We start from the raw sequence: 19909 nt of genomic DNA on the forward strand, positions 1-19909 counted from the left end.
CCTCAAATGGAGAAGAGGCATTTGGCTGGGCTTGATAAACATGACTCCATGTATCAGGAGTTTATAGAAGTCTTGCTTAAAAAGTAAACATGACAGGTACAAATTTCCACTTGTTCTCACTATTTATGACCTCCTTCTCCTGTGGTCAAACCTTTGAGTTGCCCATTGACCTCATCAAATTCAGATTCACTTATTTATCACAAGTACATCAAAACATACAGTGAAATGCATTGTTTGTGTTAACAACCAACACACTCAAGGATATACTGGGGCTGAGTGCAAGTATCTCTACACATTCTGGTCTCTACATAGCATACCCACCATGATGCTGGATATCCAGAGGAATTAACAGTATTTAGATCTACTTCCTCAATTCTTTGGTTTATGTGATCTTACCGCTTTTTATGATCCAGGTAAAAGTTGATTGAGGGAACCTGAAGATCCAACTTCAATGATTAAAGAACAGTTTCTTCCCCTTTCCCATCATGTTTCTGAATGGTCAATGAACACTGTGTATTTAATATTTCAGTTATCTTTGAGTAATCTTATAAATATATTGATGGTTAAGCATTCTTTGCTGTTTATATAATTCATGATGGATTGTATGTAAAAGTACGTGAATTACATAAGTCATGACGCAGCCACATGGTACGTGCACACCTCCTTAAGGTAAAACACAAAGTTAAACACACACTTTGGACTCCCATGTTTTCCTTTGAATTCGTTTAATGTTTTGAACATAACATATACTACTTTGTTGAGGTCAGCACAGTAGCACTGCAATTAGTGTAATGCTTTAAGGTGCCAAATGGAAGATCAGGTTTCGATTCCCATCAATGTCTGCAAGGAGTATACACGTTCTCCTCATGACCACATCGGTCTTCTCCAGGTGCTCCTGTTTCCTCCCACAGTCCAAAGACATACAGGTTAGGGTTAGTGAGTTGTCAGCATCCTCTGTTGGTGTCAGAAGCATGGTGACACTTGCGGGCTGCTCCCAGCACAATCCTTAGACAGTGTTGGTTGTTGCAGCAGACGAAGCATTTCACTCTATGTTTCGATGTTTTGGGTGACATGTGGCAAGTAAAGCTAATTTTTCTTTTTCCTTCATTATTCCATTTTTTCCATTACTTCCCTGTCTCTGAGACTCTATGTTGGTCGGGTTGACCATGGATGTTGCGTGCCAGCTGTCTACGTGATACAAAAACCAGGGCAGTACGGTATGGAGAGCAAGCTGTTGCCCGTATAGTAGGTTCCCCCTCTGCACGCTGCTGATGAATCCAAAGGAACAGCAAAGACTGATACAGTTTGGCACCAGTGGTGTTACATGAGTTACCTGTCAGTGTTGAACTCAATGTAGGACTGTCTTAGGGACTCCAGCTCTGGATTATTCGTCGAGGTTTACCCCCAAAGTCTTCCCCATGAGTGGGTATAGCCACAAGGCAGTGGAGGATTGAGATCAGAGTTTTCCTTCTCCCCGATGAGCTGCCAACCACAGCTGGTAAGTCCTATTTGGCCAGTTTATTTATTTATTGATATTTACAGGTTCTTATGTCTTTCACTGTATTGTTGCTGCAAAACAACAAATATCATTTCATTTTCAGTGACAGTAAATCTGATTCTGATTCTAATGTCATAATTTCAAAATTAGATCAATTCAATATTCATCCCCATTGATCTGAAGAGCTAAAGCAAACATATAAGTGACACATTTGCAATAAAAGACCATAAACTGCAATTCTGAGACTGGAATGAATGATACCTCCTTGAAGGTAATGTCCGGGTCTTTAAAATAATTCATTATCAGATAAAAGTTCAAGTCTTAAAAGGCAGAACTATAGCTAAAGAAGCCAAATCTAGTTTGAAAGATAGTCAATTGATATTGGCATAAGATAATCTACTTCACTCCCCACTCAAGCATCCTTATTTGTGCTGGTGTTCATTCATTCTCACAATTGATCAGGAATATGGTATCAACGCCGTCTTAACATCACTTGGGCTGATTTCTTTGAACCAGGACCACTTCATGAAATACACGCTTTCACAGTGTTCTTGACAAAATCTTTTTTGTCTGAGAGGTCATATTCTCGATAGACAGCAAATACCTTTTTGCAAATTTGTTTCACTGTGACTTCTTCCAAGTTTGCATCAGCCAACAAGTTCATGACAGTTTTCTTTATTTCTTCATCTGTAGGTGGTTTCTTCAGTTTCTTAATCAATGGTTCATCATCAGAACCATCCTCTGATTCACTTTCCTTCTTGGCAGGAGCTGCAGTTTTCTTTGCAGTGCTACTGTCCGCTTTTTTCACATTTGTTATTTTAGTATTTTGTCCCTTCTTGCCTTTGGACGCTGCTTTTGTTGTGGCCTTCTCTTTTTTAGTTCCTTTCTTTGGTGGCTCCACTGTTTCTTCCACATCGCTTTCATGTGAAGATTTTTCCTGTTCTTTCTTTTCTTCCTCACTGCTGGATTCATCTGTAAGAATCTCTTCTAAAGCCTTTGATTTCTTCATGGACCCTGAACGTTCCTTCTTTCCACCCTTCTGACGCTTTTTCTTCCCAGATGCTTTGGGTCTCATCAAGAAGTTCAAAATTTTTGATACAAGATCATCTTTAGTGCCCTTTCTTTCCAGATCCAGGACAGTACAGATCACCTTCAATACTGATATTGGATTCTTTTTCAGTATCTCTTCTTTTTTCTTGTGCTGGTCACTGCCACTTTCAAAGGAGAATCCAGTGAAGAGACGAATGTTTTTCTTCAATGTGGGAAGCAAACCTGTCCTATTGTATAAGATTTTGTGCTATAGTTCTGCCTTTTAAGACTTGAACTTTTATCTGTTAAATTTTCTAGTAGTATACTAGTTTTTTAAAACCTGTTTATGACCTGTAAATTTGATGAGTTGTGAATAAATTACCCAATAACTTGATTATGGTTAAGCATTTTTTCTTAGTAGCTCAAGTTCAGCTGAATAATTGGAAAAGTTGCATGTACTGCTAAAACAATTTAATTTTTATCTTTGATTTGTTCTGTATTTAAATGTTCTCAAAGCAAATCTGCAGTTTTAATTTTGTAAGAGGGGAGGTTTTATTAGTGATGCAGAATATGTACATTCGTAATTCAGTTCTTTGTAGAACCTGTTTTGACTATTAACATGCCCCAGCTTGAAGATGAAATAAAAGTGCAAGGAGACAGTTCAGACTTTTTAAAATTCTTTATAAATTGGCAGTATGACTGGCTTACAAAAAATCTTTCTGCAAACTCATTTGATCATTATACCTGTGACGTCGGGCAGTGCAGCGCGGCAGATTTAAAAGGGCAGACATCCTGCTTCGGGTTTGATTCGAAGAAGGAGTCTGAGAGTTTGAGTGGGAGTGCCGAGAAAGACATTTTTGAAATTTTCATTATTTTTTTTTCTCCAACGGCTTTCTGAGAGGCGGGACTGCGCAGGCGTATGATGTCGGGCTGTGCAGCGCGGCAGATTTAAAAGGAACAAAGCCTCATAGAGCGGACAGCGTAGTTTGCGGGCGGCAGAGTGAGCCGGGAGCAGAGTGAAGACTTAAGGGCTTCGGCTCAACGGGCTTAGGTGGAAGCGGGCGAGGCGAGGAAGGTTTGACATTCATTTTCATTTGTTATTTGAGGAGAGGGGCATTATGAGTGTGACGGCAGTTTGCTGTTCTCGGTGTCGGATGTGGGAGGCCCTGGAGTCTCCAAGCCTCCCGGATGTCTACATCTGCGCCAAGTGCATCGAGATGCAGCTCCTAAGGGACCGCGTTACGGAACTGGAGCTGCAGCTCGATGACCTTCGTCTGGTCAGGGAGAGTGAGGAGGTGATAGAGAGGAGTGGAAGGCAGGTGGTCACGCCGGGGCCACGGGAGGCAGACAAGTGGGTCACGGTTAGGAGGGGGAAGGGGAAGAGTCAGGTAATAGAGAGTACCCCGGTGGCTGTGCCCCTTAACAACAGGTACTCCTGTTTGAGTACTGTTGGGGGGGACAGCTTACCTGGGGGAAGCGACAGTGGCCGTGCCTCCGGCACAGAGTCTGGCCCTGTAGCTCAGAAGGGTAGGCAAGGAAGAGGAGGGCGGTTGTGATAGGGGACTCGATAGTAAGGGGGTCAGATAGGCGATTCTGTGGACGCAGTCCAGAGACCCGGATGGTAGTTTGCCTCCCTGGTGCCAGGGTCCGGGATATTTCTGATCGTGTCCAAGATATCCTGAAGTGGGAGGGTGAGGAGCCAGAGGTCGTGGTACATATAGGTACCAATGACATAGGTAGGAAAAGGGATGAGGTCCTGAAAGGAGAATATAGGGAGCTAGGAAGGGAGATGAGAAAAAGGACCGCAAAGGCAGTAATCTCGGGATTACTGCCTGTGCCACGCGACAGTGAGAGTAGGAATGCGATGAGGTGGAGGATAAATGCGTGGCTGAGGGATTGGAGCAGGGGGCAGGGATTCAAGTTTTTGGATCATTGGGACCTCTTTTGGCGCAGGCGTGACCTGTACAAAAAGGACGGGTTACACTTGAATCCTAGGGGGACCAATATCCTGGCAGGGAGATTAGCGGGGGCTACTGAGGTGACTTTAAACTAGAATGGTTGGGGGGTGGGAATCAAGTTAAAGAGGCTAGGCGTGAGGAGGTTAGTTCACAACAGAGGGATGGGAACCAGTGCAGAGAGACAGAGGGGTGTAAAGTGAGTGTAGAAGCAAAAAGTACAAAGGAGAAAAGTAAAAGTGGCAGGCCGACAAATCCAGGGCAAGCATTAAAAAGGGCCACTTTTCAACATAATTGTACAAGGGCTAAGAGAGTTGTAAAAGAGCGCCTGAAGGCTTTATGTGTCAATGCAAGGAGCATTCGTAATAAGGTGGATGAATTGAAAGTGCAGATTGTTATTAATGATTATGATATAGTTGGGATCACAGAGACATGGCTCCAGGGTGACCAGGGATGGGAGCTCAACATTCAGGGATATTCAATATTCAGGAGGGATAGACATGAAGGAAGGGGAGGTGGGGTGGCGTTGCTGGTTAAAAAAGAGATTAACACAATAGAAAGGAAGGACATAAGCCGGGAAGATGTGGAATCGATATGGGTAGAGCTGCGTAACACTAAGGGGCAGAAGACGCAGGTGGGAGTTGTGTACAGGCCACCTAACAGTAGTAGTGAGGTCGGAGATGGTATTAAACAGGAAATTAGAAATGTGTGCAATAAAGGAACAGCAGTTATAATGGGTGACTTCAATCTACATGTAGATTGGGTGAACCAAATTGGTAAAGGTGCTGAGGAAGAGGATTTCTTGGAATGTATGCGGGATGGTTTTTTGAACCAACATGTTGAGGAACCAACTAGAGAGCAGGCTATTCTGGACTGGGTTTTGAGCAATGAGGAAGGGTTAATTAGTGATCTTGTCGTGAGAGGCCCCTTGGGTAAGAGTGACCATAATATGGTGGAATTCTTCATTAAGATGGAGAGTGACATAGTTAATTCAGAAACAAAGGTTCTGAACTTAAAGAGGGGTAACTTTGAAGGTATGAGATGTGAATTAGCTAAGATAGACTGGCAAATGACACTTAAAGGGTTGACGGTGGATATGCAATGGCAAACATTTAAAGGTTGCATGGATGAACTACAACAATTGTTCATCCCAGTTTGGCAAAAAAATAAATCAAGGAAGGTAGTGCACCCGTGGCTGACAAGAGAAATTAGGGATAGTATCAATTCCAAAGAAGAAGCATACAAATTAGCTAGAGAAAGTGGCTCACCTGAGGACTGGGAGAAATTCAGAGTTCAGCAGAGGAGGACAAAGGGGTTAATTAGGAAGGCGAAAAAAGATTATGAGAGAAAACTGGCAGGGAACATAAAAACGGACTGTAAAAGCTTTTACAGATATGTAAAAAGGAAAACATAGAACATAGAAACATAGAAAATAGGTGCAGGAGTAGGCCATTCGGCCCTTCGAGCCTGCACCGCCATTTATTATGATCATGGCTGATCATCCAACTCAGAACCCCACCCCAGCCTTCCCTCCATACCCCCTGACCCCTGTAGCCACAAGGGCCATATCTAACTCCCTCTTAAACATAGCCAATGAACTGGCCTCAACAGTTTTGCTGTGGCAGAGAATTCCACAGATTCACCACTCTCTGTGTGAAGAAGTTTTTCCTAATCTCGGTCCTAAAAGGCTTCCCCTCTATCCTCAAACTGTGACCCCCTCGTTCTGGACCTCCCCAACATCGGGAACAATCTTCCCGCATCTAGCCTGTCCAATCCCTTTAGGATCTTATACGTTTCAATCAGATCCCCCCTCAATCTTCTAAATTCCAATGAGTACAAACCCAGTTCATCCAGTCTTTCTTCATATGAAAGACCTGCCATCCCAGGAATCAATCTGGTGAACCTTCTTTGTACTCCCTCTATGGCAAAGATGTCTTTCCTCAGATTAGGGGACCAAAACTGCACACAATACTCCAGGTGTGGTCTCACCAAGGCCTTGTACAACTGCAGTAGTACCTCCCTGCTCCTGTACTCGAATCCTCTCGCTATAAATGCCAGCATACCGTTCACCTTTTTCACCGCCTGCTGTACCTGCATGCCCACTTTCAATGACTGGTGTATAATGACACCCAGGTCTCGTTGCACCTCCCCTTTTCCTAATCGGCCACAATTCAGATAATAATCTGTTTTCCTATTTTTGCCACCAAAGTGGATAACTTCACATTTATCCACATTAAATTGCATCTGCCATGAGTTTGCCCACTCACCCAACCTATCCAAGTCACCCTGCATCCTCTTAGCATCCTCCTCACTGCTAACACTGCCACCCAGCTTTGTGTCATCCGCAAACTTGGAGATGCTGCATTTAATTCCCTTATCCAAGTCATTAATATATATTGTAAACAACTGGGGTCCCAGCACTGAGCCTTGCGGTACCCCACTAGTTACCGCCTGCCATTCTGAAAAGGTCCCGTTTATTCCCACTCTTTGCTTCCTGTCTGCTAACCAATTCTCCACCCACACCAATACCTTACCCCCAATACCGTGTGCTTTAAGTTTGCCCACTAATCTCCTGTGTGGGACCTTGTCAAAAGCCTTTTGAAAATCCAAATATACCACATCCACTGGTTCTCCCCTATCCACTCTACTAGTTACATCCTCAAAAAATTCTACGAGATTCGTCAGACATGATTTTCCTTTCACAAATCCATGCTGACTTTGTCCGATCATTTCACCGCTTTCCAAATGTGCTGTTATCACATCTTTGATAACTGACTCCAGCAGTTTCCCCACCACCGACGTTAGGCTAACCGGTCTATAATTCCCCGGTTTCTCTCTCCCTCCTTTTTTAAAAAGTGGGGTTACATTAGCCACCCTCCAATTCTAACGAGTTTTGAAAAATTATCACTAATGCATCCACTATTTCTTGGGCTACTTCCTTAAGCACTCTAGGATGCAGACCATCTGGCCCTGGGGATTTATCTGCCTTCAATCCCTTCAATTTACCTAACACCACTTCCCTACTAACATGTATTTCACTCAGTTCCTCCATCTCACTGGACCCTCTGTCCCTTACTATTTCTGGAAGATTATTTATGTCCTCCTTAGTGAAGACAGAACCAAAGTAATTATTCAATTGGTCTGCCATGTCCTTGCTCCCCATAATCAATTCACCTGTTTCTGTCTGCAGGGGACCTACATTTGTCTTTACCAGTCTTTTCCTTTTTACATATCTATAAGAGCTTTTACAGTCGGTTTTTATGTTCTCTGCCAGTTTTCTCTCATAATCTTTTTTCCCCTTCCTAATTAAGCCCTTTGTCCTCCTCTGCTGAACTCTGAATTTCTCCCAGTCCTCAGGTGAGCCACTTTCTCTGGCTAATTTGTATGCTACTTCTTTGGAATTGATACTATCCCTAATTTCTCTTGTCAGCCACGGGTGCACTACCTTCCTTGATTTATTCTTTTGCCAAACTGGGATGAACAATTGTTGTAGTTCATCCATGCAACCTTTAAATGCTTGCCATTGCATATCCACCGTCAATCCTTTAAGTGTCATTTGCCAGTCTATCTTAGCTAATTCACGTCTCATACCTTCAAAGTTACCCCTCTTTAATTTCAGAACCTTTGTTTCTGAATTAACTATGTCACTCTCCATATTAATGAAGAATTCCACCATATTATGGTCACTCTTACCCAAGGGGCCTCTCACGACAAGATCGCTAATTAACCCTTCCTCATTGCTCAAAACCCAGTCCAGAATAGCCTGCTCTCTAGTTGGTTCCTCGACATGTTGGTTCAAAAAACCATCCCGCATACATTCCAAGAAATCCTCTTCCTCAGCACCTTTACCAATTTGGTTCACCCAGTCTACATGTAGATTGAATTCACCCATTATAACTGCTGTTCCTTTATTGCACACATTTCTAATTTCCTGTTTAATACCATCTCCGACCTCACTACTACTGTTAGGTGGCCTGTACACAACTCCCACCAGCGTCTTCTGCCCCTTAGTGTTACGCCGCTCTACCCATATTGATTCCACATCTTCCCGGCTTATGTCCTTCCTTTCTATTGCGTTAATCTCTTTTTTAACCAGCAACGTCACCCCACCTCCCCTTCCTTCATGTCTATCCCTCCTGAATATTGAATATCCCTGAACGTTGAGCTCCCATCCCTGGTCACCCTGGAGCCATGTCTCTGTGATCCCAATTATATCATAATCATTAATAACAATCTGCACTTTCAGTTCATCCACCTTATTACGAATGCTCCTTGCATTGACACATAAAGCCTTCAGGCGCTCTTTTACAACTCTCTTAGCCCTTGTACAATTACGTTGAAAAGTGGCCCTTTTTAATGCTTGCCCTGGATTTGTCGGCCTGCCACTTTTACTTTTCTCCTTTGTACTTTTTGCTTCTACGCTCACTTTACACCCCTCTGTCTCTCTGCACTGGTTCCCATCCCTCTGTTGTAACTAACCTCCTCACGCCTAGCCTCTTTAATTTGATTCCCAACCCCCAACCATTCTAGTTTAAAGTCACCTCAGTAGCCCCCGCTAATCTCCCTGCCAGGATATTGGTCCCCCTAGGATTCAAGTGTAACCTGTCCTTTTTGTACAGGTCACGCCTGCGCCAAAAGAGGTCCCAATGATCCAAAAACTTGAATTCCTGCCCCCTGCTCCAATCCCTCAGCCACGCATTTATCCTCCACCTCATCGCATTCCTACTCTCACTGTCGCGTGGCACAGGCAGTAATCCCGAGATTACTACCTTTGCGGTCCTTTTTCTGGTAAAGACTGGTAAAGACAAATGTAGGTCCCCTGCAGACAGAAACAGGTGAATTAATTATGGGGAGCAAGGACATGGCAGACCTATTGAATAATTACTTCGGTTCTGTCTTCCCTAAGGAGGACATAAATAATCTTCCAGAAATAGTAGGGGACAGAGGGTCCAGTGAGATGGAGGAACTGAGCGAAATACATGTTAGTAGGGAAGTGGTGTTAGATAAATTGAAGGGATTGAAGGCAGATAAATCCCCAGGGCCAGATGGTCTGCATCCTAGAGTGCTTAAGGAAGTAGCCCAAGAAATAGTGGATGCATTAGTGATAATTTTTCAAAACTCGTTAGATTCTGGACTAGTTCCTGAGGATTGGAGGGTGCCTAATGTAACTCCACTTTTTAAAAAAGGAGGGAGAGAGAAACCGGGGAATTATAGACCGATTAGCCTAACGTCGGTAGTGGGGAAACTGCTGGAGTCAGTTATCAAGGATTTGATAACAGCACATTTGGAAAGCGGTGAAATGATCGGACAAAGTCAGCATGGATTTGTGAAAGGAAAATCATGTCTGACGAATCTCATAGAATTTTTTGAGGATGTAACTAGTAGAGTAGATAGGGGAGAACCAGTGGATGTGGTATATTTGGATTTTCAAAAGGCTTTTGACAAGATCCCACACAGGAGATTAGTGTGCAAACTTAAAGCACACGGTATTGGGGGTAAGGTATTGGTGTGGGTGGAGAATTGGTTAGCAGACAGGAAGCAAAGAGTGGGAATAAACAGGACCTTTTCAGAATGGCAGGCGGTGACTAGTGGGGTACCGCAAGGCTCAGTGCTGGGACCCCAGTTGTTTACAATATATATTAGTGACTTGGATGAGGGAATTAAATGCAGCATCTCCAAGTTTGCGGATGACACGAAGCTGGGTGGCAGTGTTAGCTGTGAGGAGGATGCTAAGGGGATGCAGGGTGACTTGGACAGGTTGGGTGAGTGGGTAAATTCATGGCAGATGCAATTTAATGTGGATAAATGTGAAGTTATCCACTTTGGTGGCAAAAATAGGAAAACAGATTATTATCTGAATGGTGGCCGATTAGGAAAAGGGGGGGTGCAACGAGACCTGGGTGTCATTATACACCAGTCATTGAAAGTGGGCATGCAGGTACAGCAGGCGGTGAAAAAGGCGAATGGTATGCTGGCATTTATAGCGAGAGGATTCGAGTACAGGAGCAGGGAGGTACTACTGCAGTTGTACAAGGCCTTGGTGAGACCACACCTGGAGTATTGTGTGCAGTTTTGGTCCCCTAATCTGAGGAAAGACATCCTTGCCATAGAGGGAGTACAAAGAAGGTTCACCAGATTGATTCCTGGGATGGCAGGACTTTCATATGAAGAAAGACTGGATGAACTGGGCTTGTACTCGTTGGAATTTAGAAGATTGAGGGGGGATCTGATTGAAACGTATAAGATCCAAAAGGGATTGGAAAGGCTAGACGCAAGAAGATTGTTCCCGATGTTGGGGAAGTCCAGAACAAGGGGTCACAGTTTGAGGATAGAGGGGAAGCCTTTTAGGACCGAGATTAGGAAAAACTTCTTCACACAGAGAGTGGTGAATCTGTGGAATTCTCTGCCACAGGAAACAATTGAGGCCAGTTCATTGGCTATATTTAAGAGGGAGTTAGATATGGCCCTTGTGGCTACGGGGGTCAGGGGGTATGGAGGGAAGGCTGGGGCGGGGTTCTGAGTCAGATGATCAGCCATGATCATAATAAATGGCGGTGCAGGCTCGAAGGGCCGAATGGCCGAATGGCCTACTCCTGGACCTATTTTCTATGTTTCTATGTTTCTATGTTTCAAGTTTAACTGATAAAGGGAGAAAGTAATCTTACTATTTTTGATATTCATCATTTCAAACAACTTCAGAACAAAGTTATGAATTTGCATTGGAAAACAAACTTTAGGCAAGCTGTTAGCATTATGCAATGCCTGAACTAAAATAATTCTAATTTGCATACAGTATTATAGTCATACATTATAGCATGCTAACTTAAATTTTAGATCAGGTTGCTGCTGAACAAGTTTGCAAGGTAATGAGAAATTACAGCCAAGTTTTTAATAAAGTAACTAATTGTGGATTAAGGAAGGCTGAAAATGCAGTACCTGAGATTGTTTAGTTTAAATTACCCCAAAGGCAAACTGGCATTATAGCTCAGCTCAAATTAATTCTAGCAGTACTTTTTTTCTATTTGCAGAAAGCAGACACAGAGGCGGCAATTCTACCAAAATGAAACATTTACATCGATATATACAGGCTTTAAAAAAATTGAAACTTTTACTATAAATAAGATCAAAAGGATTTAGGTTAGGCAGTGAAAGAACTGTCATATTTTAATAGCACTCAGGTTGATGAGAATTAAAAGGCAGTGTTATTTGCACGTTTTCAAACCAGCATTTAGTTTAACAAACTGTCAATTTGGATTGTCAACTGAAGAAAATGCAAGTATACTTTGATTTTCCTGTTCCAAAACTTGGATATTAATGATTATCCATGAACATGAGATGCTGGAAATCCAGAGTAACACACACAAAATGCTGGAGGAAGGCGGAGGGTCTGGCAGCGGCTATGGAGAGGAATAGACAGTCGGCGTTTTGGGGCCAGACCCTTCATCAGGGTCTTGGCTGAAGGCATCGACTGTTTGTTCTTCTCCATAGATGTTGACTGACAGAAGTACCTCCAGAATTTTGTGCATTGCTAATAAAAATAAATCTCTGGCAGAAAAAAACAACTGTCTTGTACACTTGACTGAGGTAATTATAGCTCTGGCTATAAATGCAGTGTGTTTTCCAAACAACTAACAGGATTGCTTTCAAATAACTCATTGACACTAGAAGGATAGAAATAAATTTCTTTCAAAACAAATACAATCCTTGATACAGTTCCAAATTTCTTGGTCACTACTTGCAACAACTATCGATAGGTGGTTAGAATCCAATATTAAATTTACAAATTAAAGGAACTGAATGGTTCTGCAAAATCACAGGTGGCTTTTTTGTCATGCAACCTTAATATTGTGTTGTGAAAGCTGTTCAGTATTTAACTTTAAAAAAGAGGCTTTTTCTTGCACTCTGTAGAACTTGTGCTTATGTTTCACAACTTTTAATTAAAAGATTCCAAGTTAAATAAATAAATAAATAAATAAAATAATTCATTATCTTCGAGGCACAACCACAGCAAGACGACAGATTAACAGAGTCTGTGAGCTATTTCAAAGCATCCTGAGCAACAATATGTTTGTGCTAAGAGCAGATGGTTCACCATTTTGAGTCCATCCCCTGGATGGTTCCTGACAGCTGTTCTCAAAATCTACATATGGGATCTTAACAAACTATTATGAGAATTGCTTAAGTGTTTTAGGACGAACAGTTAGTGTAAAGCAGTGCCTCAACAAGATAGCATCCAACATTAACCACTGCCCATGGATGCCCGCTTCTCACTCCTACCATCAGGAAGGAGGTACAGGAGCCTGAAAACCCACACTCAGTGTTTTAGGAACAGCTTCTTGCCCTCCACCATCAGATTTCTGAATATTTTTGCTCTCTTTTTGCACGATCGCATGCTATACGTATATGTTATATCGTGTCCACACAGTATATATATCTCTTACTGTAATTGATTGTATATTTTATGCATTGCTGCCGCAAATCTACAAATGTCATGATGCAATGTCAGTGATAGTAAACTTGGTTCTGATTCTCATTGAAAAAGAAGGTAATCAGCATGTTGGCAATTGACATCAAACTGCCAATGGTGACAAACAGCCTCTGTTTCTTCACCCCTGTGTGCAAGACAAGAATTTTCCTTTGAAAATCTTCACAATATCTTACGAAGTTCTATCTCACAGGGAACTTCCATGTTAAACTCCAGTAAAACCCAGCACATAAACGATACAGCAACTTGTACACTGTGTTGTGTCATTGCAGGGCTCAAGATTCAAGATCGATTGTATTTTCAGTACACCAAGTGTAAGGAGAATGAAATAGTTGTTACTCTGGATCTAATGTAGCACAAAAAATATATAATATGAAGAACACAATAATTAAAGAACACAGTAAATATAAATACAGAAGGTAGGTTATATACACAGATTGATTGTAGGTCCATGAAGTGATACTAGCCACAGGAGTGTCTGTACATAAGGTGACTCTGACAAGAAATAATAAAGTAATGGTGGGGGGTGGTGAGGAGCAGTGGGTTAGTGGGTGGAAGTGTTGACAAGACTTACTGTTCAGGTAAAGTAAATATTTTGAGTCTGGTGGTCCTGGCGTAGATCCTATGTACCCTCTTCCCCAATGGGAGTGGGACAAGTTGTCTATGTGCACAGTGGATGGGATCCTTCATGACATTAATGGCTCTTTTCCAGCAACTTTCTGTATGTTTGCCCTTGATGGTAGCTAGACTGGTGTTGGTGATGCATTGGGCAGATGAGTCTAGAGCCTTCCTATCTGCTGCAGTGCAGTTTCCTCACCAAACCGTGAGGCGTCTTATTAGGATGTTCTCTACTGCGCATCTGTAGAAAGTCGTGAGTATAGATTTGCACAGACCAGCTCACTTCAGCCTCATCAAAAATCAGAGGTGTTGGTGAACTTTCTTCATTGTGTAGGATGTGTTCTGAGACCATGAGAGGTTAACAATAAACGTGAACAGAATATTTCACATGAAGTCAAGAATCAGGCATAAAATTGTGTTTGGCTTATTCAGTGTTACAAGAGCAAGAACAGAAACTGAAAATGAAAGCGTATCTGAGAGAACAAAGAAAATACAAAGGAAAACAGAGTTGTGTTCATCTCAGACTCAAAATGGAGATAATAGCAATTAGCCTATAAAGTAGCCAGATTCCTGCTACTGAAAATCAAGAGGTTTCTAGAAAAATATAGGAACAAATATAGGAACATAATAACTGAAAAAAATCAATGAACTATCAGATGTACATCGGCGATTATATAAAAATACAAACAAGCACAGCAAGGTTAAAATACTAGAAAAATAACACTTTTACACCATATATACCCATGGAATTGACCTTCACCGCAGTCTGTGGCAGAGCATTCCACAGATTTACTACTCTCTGGCTGAAAAAAATACTCTTTACTTGTGTTCTAAAGGGTCACCCCTCAATTTTGAGGCTGTGCCCTCTAGTTCTGGATACCCCACCATAGGAAACACCTTCTCCACATCCATGCTATCTAGTTCTTTCAACATTTGGTAGGTTTCAATGAGATCCCCCCCACCCCATTCTTCTAAATTCCAGTTGAGTACAGGCCCAAAGCAGCCAAACACTCCTCATATATTAATCCCTTTATTCCCAGAATTGTTCCTGTGAGCCTCCTCTCCAATGACAAGTCACCCTTTTGCAGATATGGGGCCAAAACCGCTGACAATACTACAAGTGCGGCCTGTCTAGTGTCTTATAAACCCTTACATTATCTCCTTGCTTTGATGTTCTATTCCCCTTGAAATAAATGCCAATATTGAATTTGTTTTCTTTCCACAGATGTATCTGTAAATTAACCTTCTGGGAGAGTTGCACGAGGAATCCTAAGTCCCGCTACATCTCTGATATTTGAACCTTCTCCCCATTTAGATAATAGTCTGCAATATTGTTTCTTTTTCCAAAATGCTTTATCATACTTTTCCCAACCCTTAGAATCTTTCTTCCTCTTTGGAATGAACTGATCCTGCACCTTCTGTATTATTCCCAGAAATACCTGCCATTGTTGTTCCACTGTCGTCCCTGCTAGGGTATCTTTCCAGTCAACTTTGGCCAGCTCCTCCCTCATGGGTCCATATTCCCTTTTGTTCAACTATAATACTGACACTTCCGAGTTTCCCTTCTCCCTCTCAAATTGTAGATTAAACCTTATCATATTATGGTCACTACCTCCTAATGGCTCCTTTACCTCGAGTTCCCTTATCAAATCTGGCTCATTACTCAATACTAAATCAAGAATTGCCTTCTCCCTGGTAGGCTGTAATACAAGCTGCTCTAAGAATCCATCTCTGAGGCATTCCACAAACTCCCTTTCTTGGGGTCCAGTACCAACCTGATTTTCCCAGTCTACCTGCATGTTAAAATTGGTTGGCAGACAGGAAACAAAGAGTAGGGATTAGTCATAGTCATAGTCATACTTCATTGATCCCAGGGGAAATTGCATTTTCATTACAGTTTCTCCATAAATAATAAATAGTAATAAAACCATAAATAGTTAAATAATAATATGTAAATTATGCCAGGAAATAAGTCCAGGACCAGCCTATTGGCTCAGGGTGTCCGACCCTCCAAGGGAGAGTTGTAAAGTTTGATGGCCACAGGCAGGAATGACTTCTTATGATGCTCTGTGTAGTATCTCGGTGGAATGAGTCTCTGGCTGAATGTACTCCTGTGCCCACCCAGTACATTATGTAGTGGATGGGAGACATTGTCCAAGATGGCATGCAACTTGGACAGCATCCTCTTTTCAGACACCACCGTCAGAGAGTCCATTCCATCCCCACAACATCACTGGCCTTACGAATGAGTTTGTTGATTCTGTTGGTGTCTAAGACCCTCAGCCTGCTGCCCAGGCACACAACAGCAAACATGATAGCACTAGCCATCACAGACTCGTAGAACATCCTCAGCATCGTCCGGCAGATGTTAAAGGACCTCAGTCTCCTCAGGAAATAGAGACGACTCTGACCCTTCTTGTAGACAGCCTCAGTGTTCTTTGACCAGTCCAGTTTATTGTCAATTCGTATCCCCAGGTATTTGTAATCCTCCACCATGTCCACACTGACCCCCTGGATGGAAACAGGGGTCACCGGTACCTTAGCTCTCCTCAGGTCTACCACCAGCTCCTTAGTCTTTTTCACATTAAGCTGCAGATAATTCTGCTCACACCATGTGACAAAGTTTCCTACTGTAGCCCTGTACTCAGCCTCATCTCCCCTGCTGATGCATCCAACTATGGCAGAGTCTTCAGAAAACTTCTGAAGATGACAAGACTCTGTGCAGTAGTTGAAGTCCAAGGTGTAAATGGTGAAGAGAAAGGGAGACAAGACAGTCCCCTGTGGAGCCCCAGTGCTGCTGATCACTCTGTCGGACACACAATGTTGCAAGCACACGTACTGTGGTCTGCCAGTCAGGTAATCGGGTCCTTTTCAGAATGGCAGGCAGTGACTAGTGGGGTATCGCAAGGCTCGGTGCTGGGACCGCAGCTATTTACAATATACATTAATCATTTAGATGAAGTGATTAAAAGTAACATTAGCAAGTTTGCAGATGACACAAAGCTGGGTGACAGTGTGAAATGTGAGGAGGATGTTATGAGAATGCAGGGTGACTTGGACAGGTTGGGTGAGAGGGCAGCTGCATAACAGATGCAGATTAATGTGGATAAATGTGAGGTTATCCACTTTGGTGGCAAGAACAGGAAGGCAGATTACTATCTAAATGGTGTCAAGTTAGGAAAAGGGGAAGTTCAACGAGATCTAGGTGCCCTTGTTCATCAGTCACTGACAGTAAGCATACAGGTACAGCAGGCAGTGAAGAAAGCTAATGGCATGTTGGCCTTCATAACAAGGGGAGTTGAGTATAGGAGCAAAGAGGTCCTTCTGCAGTTGTACAAGGCCCTGGTGAGACCCCACCTGGAGTATTGTGTGCAGTTTTGGTCTCCAAATTTGAGGAAGAACATTCTTGCTATTGACGGAGTGCAGCATAGGTTCACTGGGTTAATTCCAGGGATGGCAGGACTATCATGTGTTGAAAGATTGGAGCGACTGGGCTTGTATACACTGGAATTTAGAAGGATGAGAGGGGATCTGATTGAAACATATAAGATTATTAAGGGTTTGGTCACACTAGAGGCAGGAAACATGTTCCCGATGTTGGGGGAGTCCAGAAACAGAGGCCACAGTTTAAGAAGATGGAGTAGACAATTTAGAACGGAGTTGAAGAAAAACTTTTTCACACAGAGCATTGTGGATCTGTGGAATGCTCTGCCTCAGAAGGCAGTGGAGGCCAATTCTCTGGATTCTTTCAAGAAAGAGTTAGATAGAGCTCTTAAAGATAGCGGAGTCAAGGGATATGGGGAGAAGGCAGGAACAGGGTACTGATTGTGGATGATCAGCCATGATCACAGTGAATGGTGGTGCTGACTTGAAGGGCTGAATGGCCTACTCCTGCACCTATTGTCTATTGTCTATCATCTAACACTGTATTCCATCTGCCACTTTTTTGCCCATTCTTCCAATTTGTCTAAGTCCTGCTGCAATCACATTGCTTCCTCAGCACTACCTACCCCTCCACGTACAGTACCTATAAAAATTATTCACACCCCCACCAGAAGTTTTCATGTTTTATTGTTTGACAACATTGAATCACTGTGGATTTAATTTGGCTTTTTTGACACTGATCAACAGAAAGAGTCTCTCTCGTGTCAAAGTGAAAACAGATCTCTATAAATTGATCTAACTTAATTACAAATAGAAAACACAAGATAATTGATTGCCTAAGTATTCACCCCCTTCAAGTCAGTATTTAGTAGATGCACCTTTGGCAGTAATTACAGCTTTGAGTTTGTGTGGATAGGTCTCTATCAACTTTGCACATCTAGACACTGTAATTTTTCCCCATTCTTCTTTGCAAAGCTGCTCAAGCTCTATCAGATTTCACGGGGATCATGAATGAACAGCCCTTTTTCAGTCCAGCCACAAATTCTCAATTTTGGTTGAGGTCTGGACTCTGACTAGGCTACTCAAGGACATTAACAATGTTGTTCTTAAACCATTGCTGTGTATCTTTGGCTTTTTGCTTGGGGTCATTGTTTTGCTGGAAAACAAATCTTCTCCCAAGTCACAGTCCTCTTGCAGTCTGTATCAGGTTTTCCTCCACAATTTCTCTGTGTGTTGCTGCATTCATTTTACCCTCTACCTTCACAAGTCTTCCAGGGCCTGCTACAGTGTGAAGTATCCCCACAGCATAATGCAGCTGCCACCATGCTTCATGGTAGGGATGGTGTGTGGTGTTTGGCTTATGCCACAGATAGCGTTTAGTCTGATGGCCTAGAAGTTCAATTTTGGTTTCATCTTCTTCCAGCTGACTTCAGAGTCTCCCACATACTTTATGGCAAACTGTGGCTGAGATTTCATGTGAGTTTTTTTTCAACAGTAGCTTTCTCTTTGCCACTCTCCCATAAATCTACGACTCCTGAAGTACACAGATAACAGTTGATGTATGCATAGTCTCTCCCATCTCCACCACTGAAGCCTGTAACTCCTCCAGAGTTGTCATAGGTCTCTCAGTGGCCTCTGTCACTGGTCTCCTTCTTGCACGGTCACTCAGTTTTTGAGGAGGCCTGTTCTAGGCAGATTTACAGCTGTACCATATTCTTTCCATTTCTTGATGATTGACTTAACTGTACTCCGAGGGATATTCAGTGACTTGGAAATTTTCTTGTATCTATCTCCGGACTTGTGCTTTTCAACAACCTTTTCACAGAGTTGCTTGGAGTGTTCGTTTGTCTTGACGGTGAAGTTTTTGCCAGGATACTGCAATCAATTGAAAACCTTGACTGCACACAGGTCTCCCAAAAACAGATCTCCATTTAACTAATTATATGACTTCTACAACCAGTTGCTGCACCAGGGATGAGTTGGTGTGTCATATTAAAGGTGGGGGTGGGGTGAAAACTATAAAACATAAAAACTTTCGGGGGGGGTGAATACTTTTATAGGCACTGTATCTTCATGCCATCAATTTCATTATCAAAATCACTGACAAACAATGTGAAAATTAACAGTCTCAATACTGACCCCTGAGGAGCACCGCTAGTCACTGGCAGCCAACCAGAAAAGCCACCTGTTATTCCCACTTGCTGCCTCCTGACTGTCAGTCATTCCACTATCCATGCCGGCATCTTTCCTGAAACACCATAAGATTTTATCAAGATGAGCAGCCTCATGTGTGGCATCTTTTCAAATTCCTTCTGAAAATTCAAAAATTGACATTCACTGCCTCTCCTTTGTCTACCCTGTCTGTTGCTTCCTCAAAGAACTCTATCAGATTTGTCAGGCAAGATTTCCCTTTGCAGAAACCATGCTGACTTTGACTTAATTTATCATTAGTCTCCAAGTACCCTGAAACCTCATCCTGAATAATAGACTCCAACACTTTCCCAACCACTGAAGTTGGGCTAACTGGTCTAGAATTTCCTTGCTTTTGCCTTCCTCCCTTCTTAAAGAGTGGAGTGACATTTGCATTCTTCCAGTCTTTGAGGACCATGCCAGAATCAAGTGATTCTTGAAAGATCATGACCAATGCATCTGTTATCTCTTCAGCATCCTCTCTCAGGACTCTGGGATGTGACTTATTCACCTTAAGACCTTTCAGTTTGCCAAGCACTTTTCCTTTGTAATGGCACTAACTCCTACTCCCTGACATTCATGGATCTCTGCACACTTCTAATGTCTTCTGATGCAAAGTACCCATTGTTAGAAACATAGAACATAGAAACATTGAAAACCTGTAGCACAACACAGGCCCTTTGGCTCACAAAAGCTGTGCCAAACTTGTTCATACCTTAGAACTACCTAGGCTTACCCATACTCCTCTCT

General features: G+C 42.5%; 1 pseudogene; it reads right to left on the reverse strand.

The window, feature by feature from the left end:
* Positions 1-1853: 1853 nt before the first annotated feature.
* On the reverse strand, positions 1854-19204 carry LOC134337803 (protein DEK-like; annotated as a pseudogene).
* Positions 19205-19909: the final 705 nt, after the last annotated feature.

The sequence above is a fragment of the Mobula hypostoma genome, chromosome 2, assembly GCF_963921235.1.
Source record: "Mobula hypostoma chromosome 2, sMobHyp1.1, whole genome shotgun sequence".
In the NCBI taxonomy this organism is placed as follows: Eukaryota; Metazoa; Chordata; class Chondrichthyes; order Myliobatiformes; family Myliobatidae; genus Mobula; species Mobula hypostoma.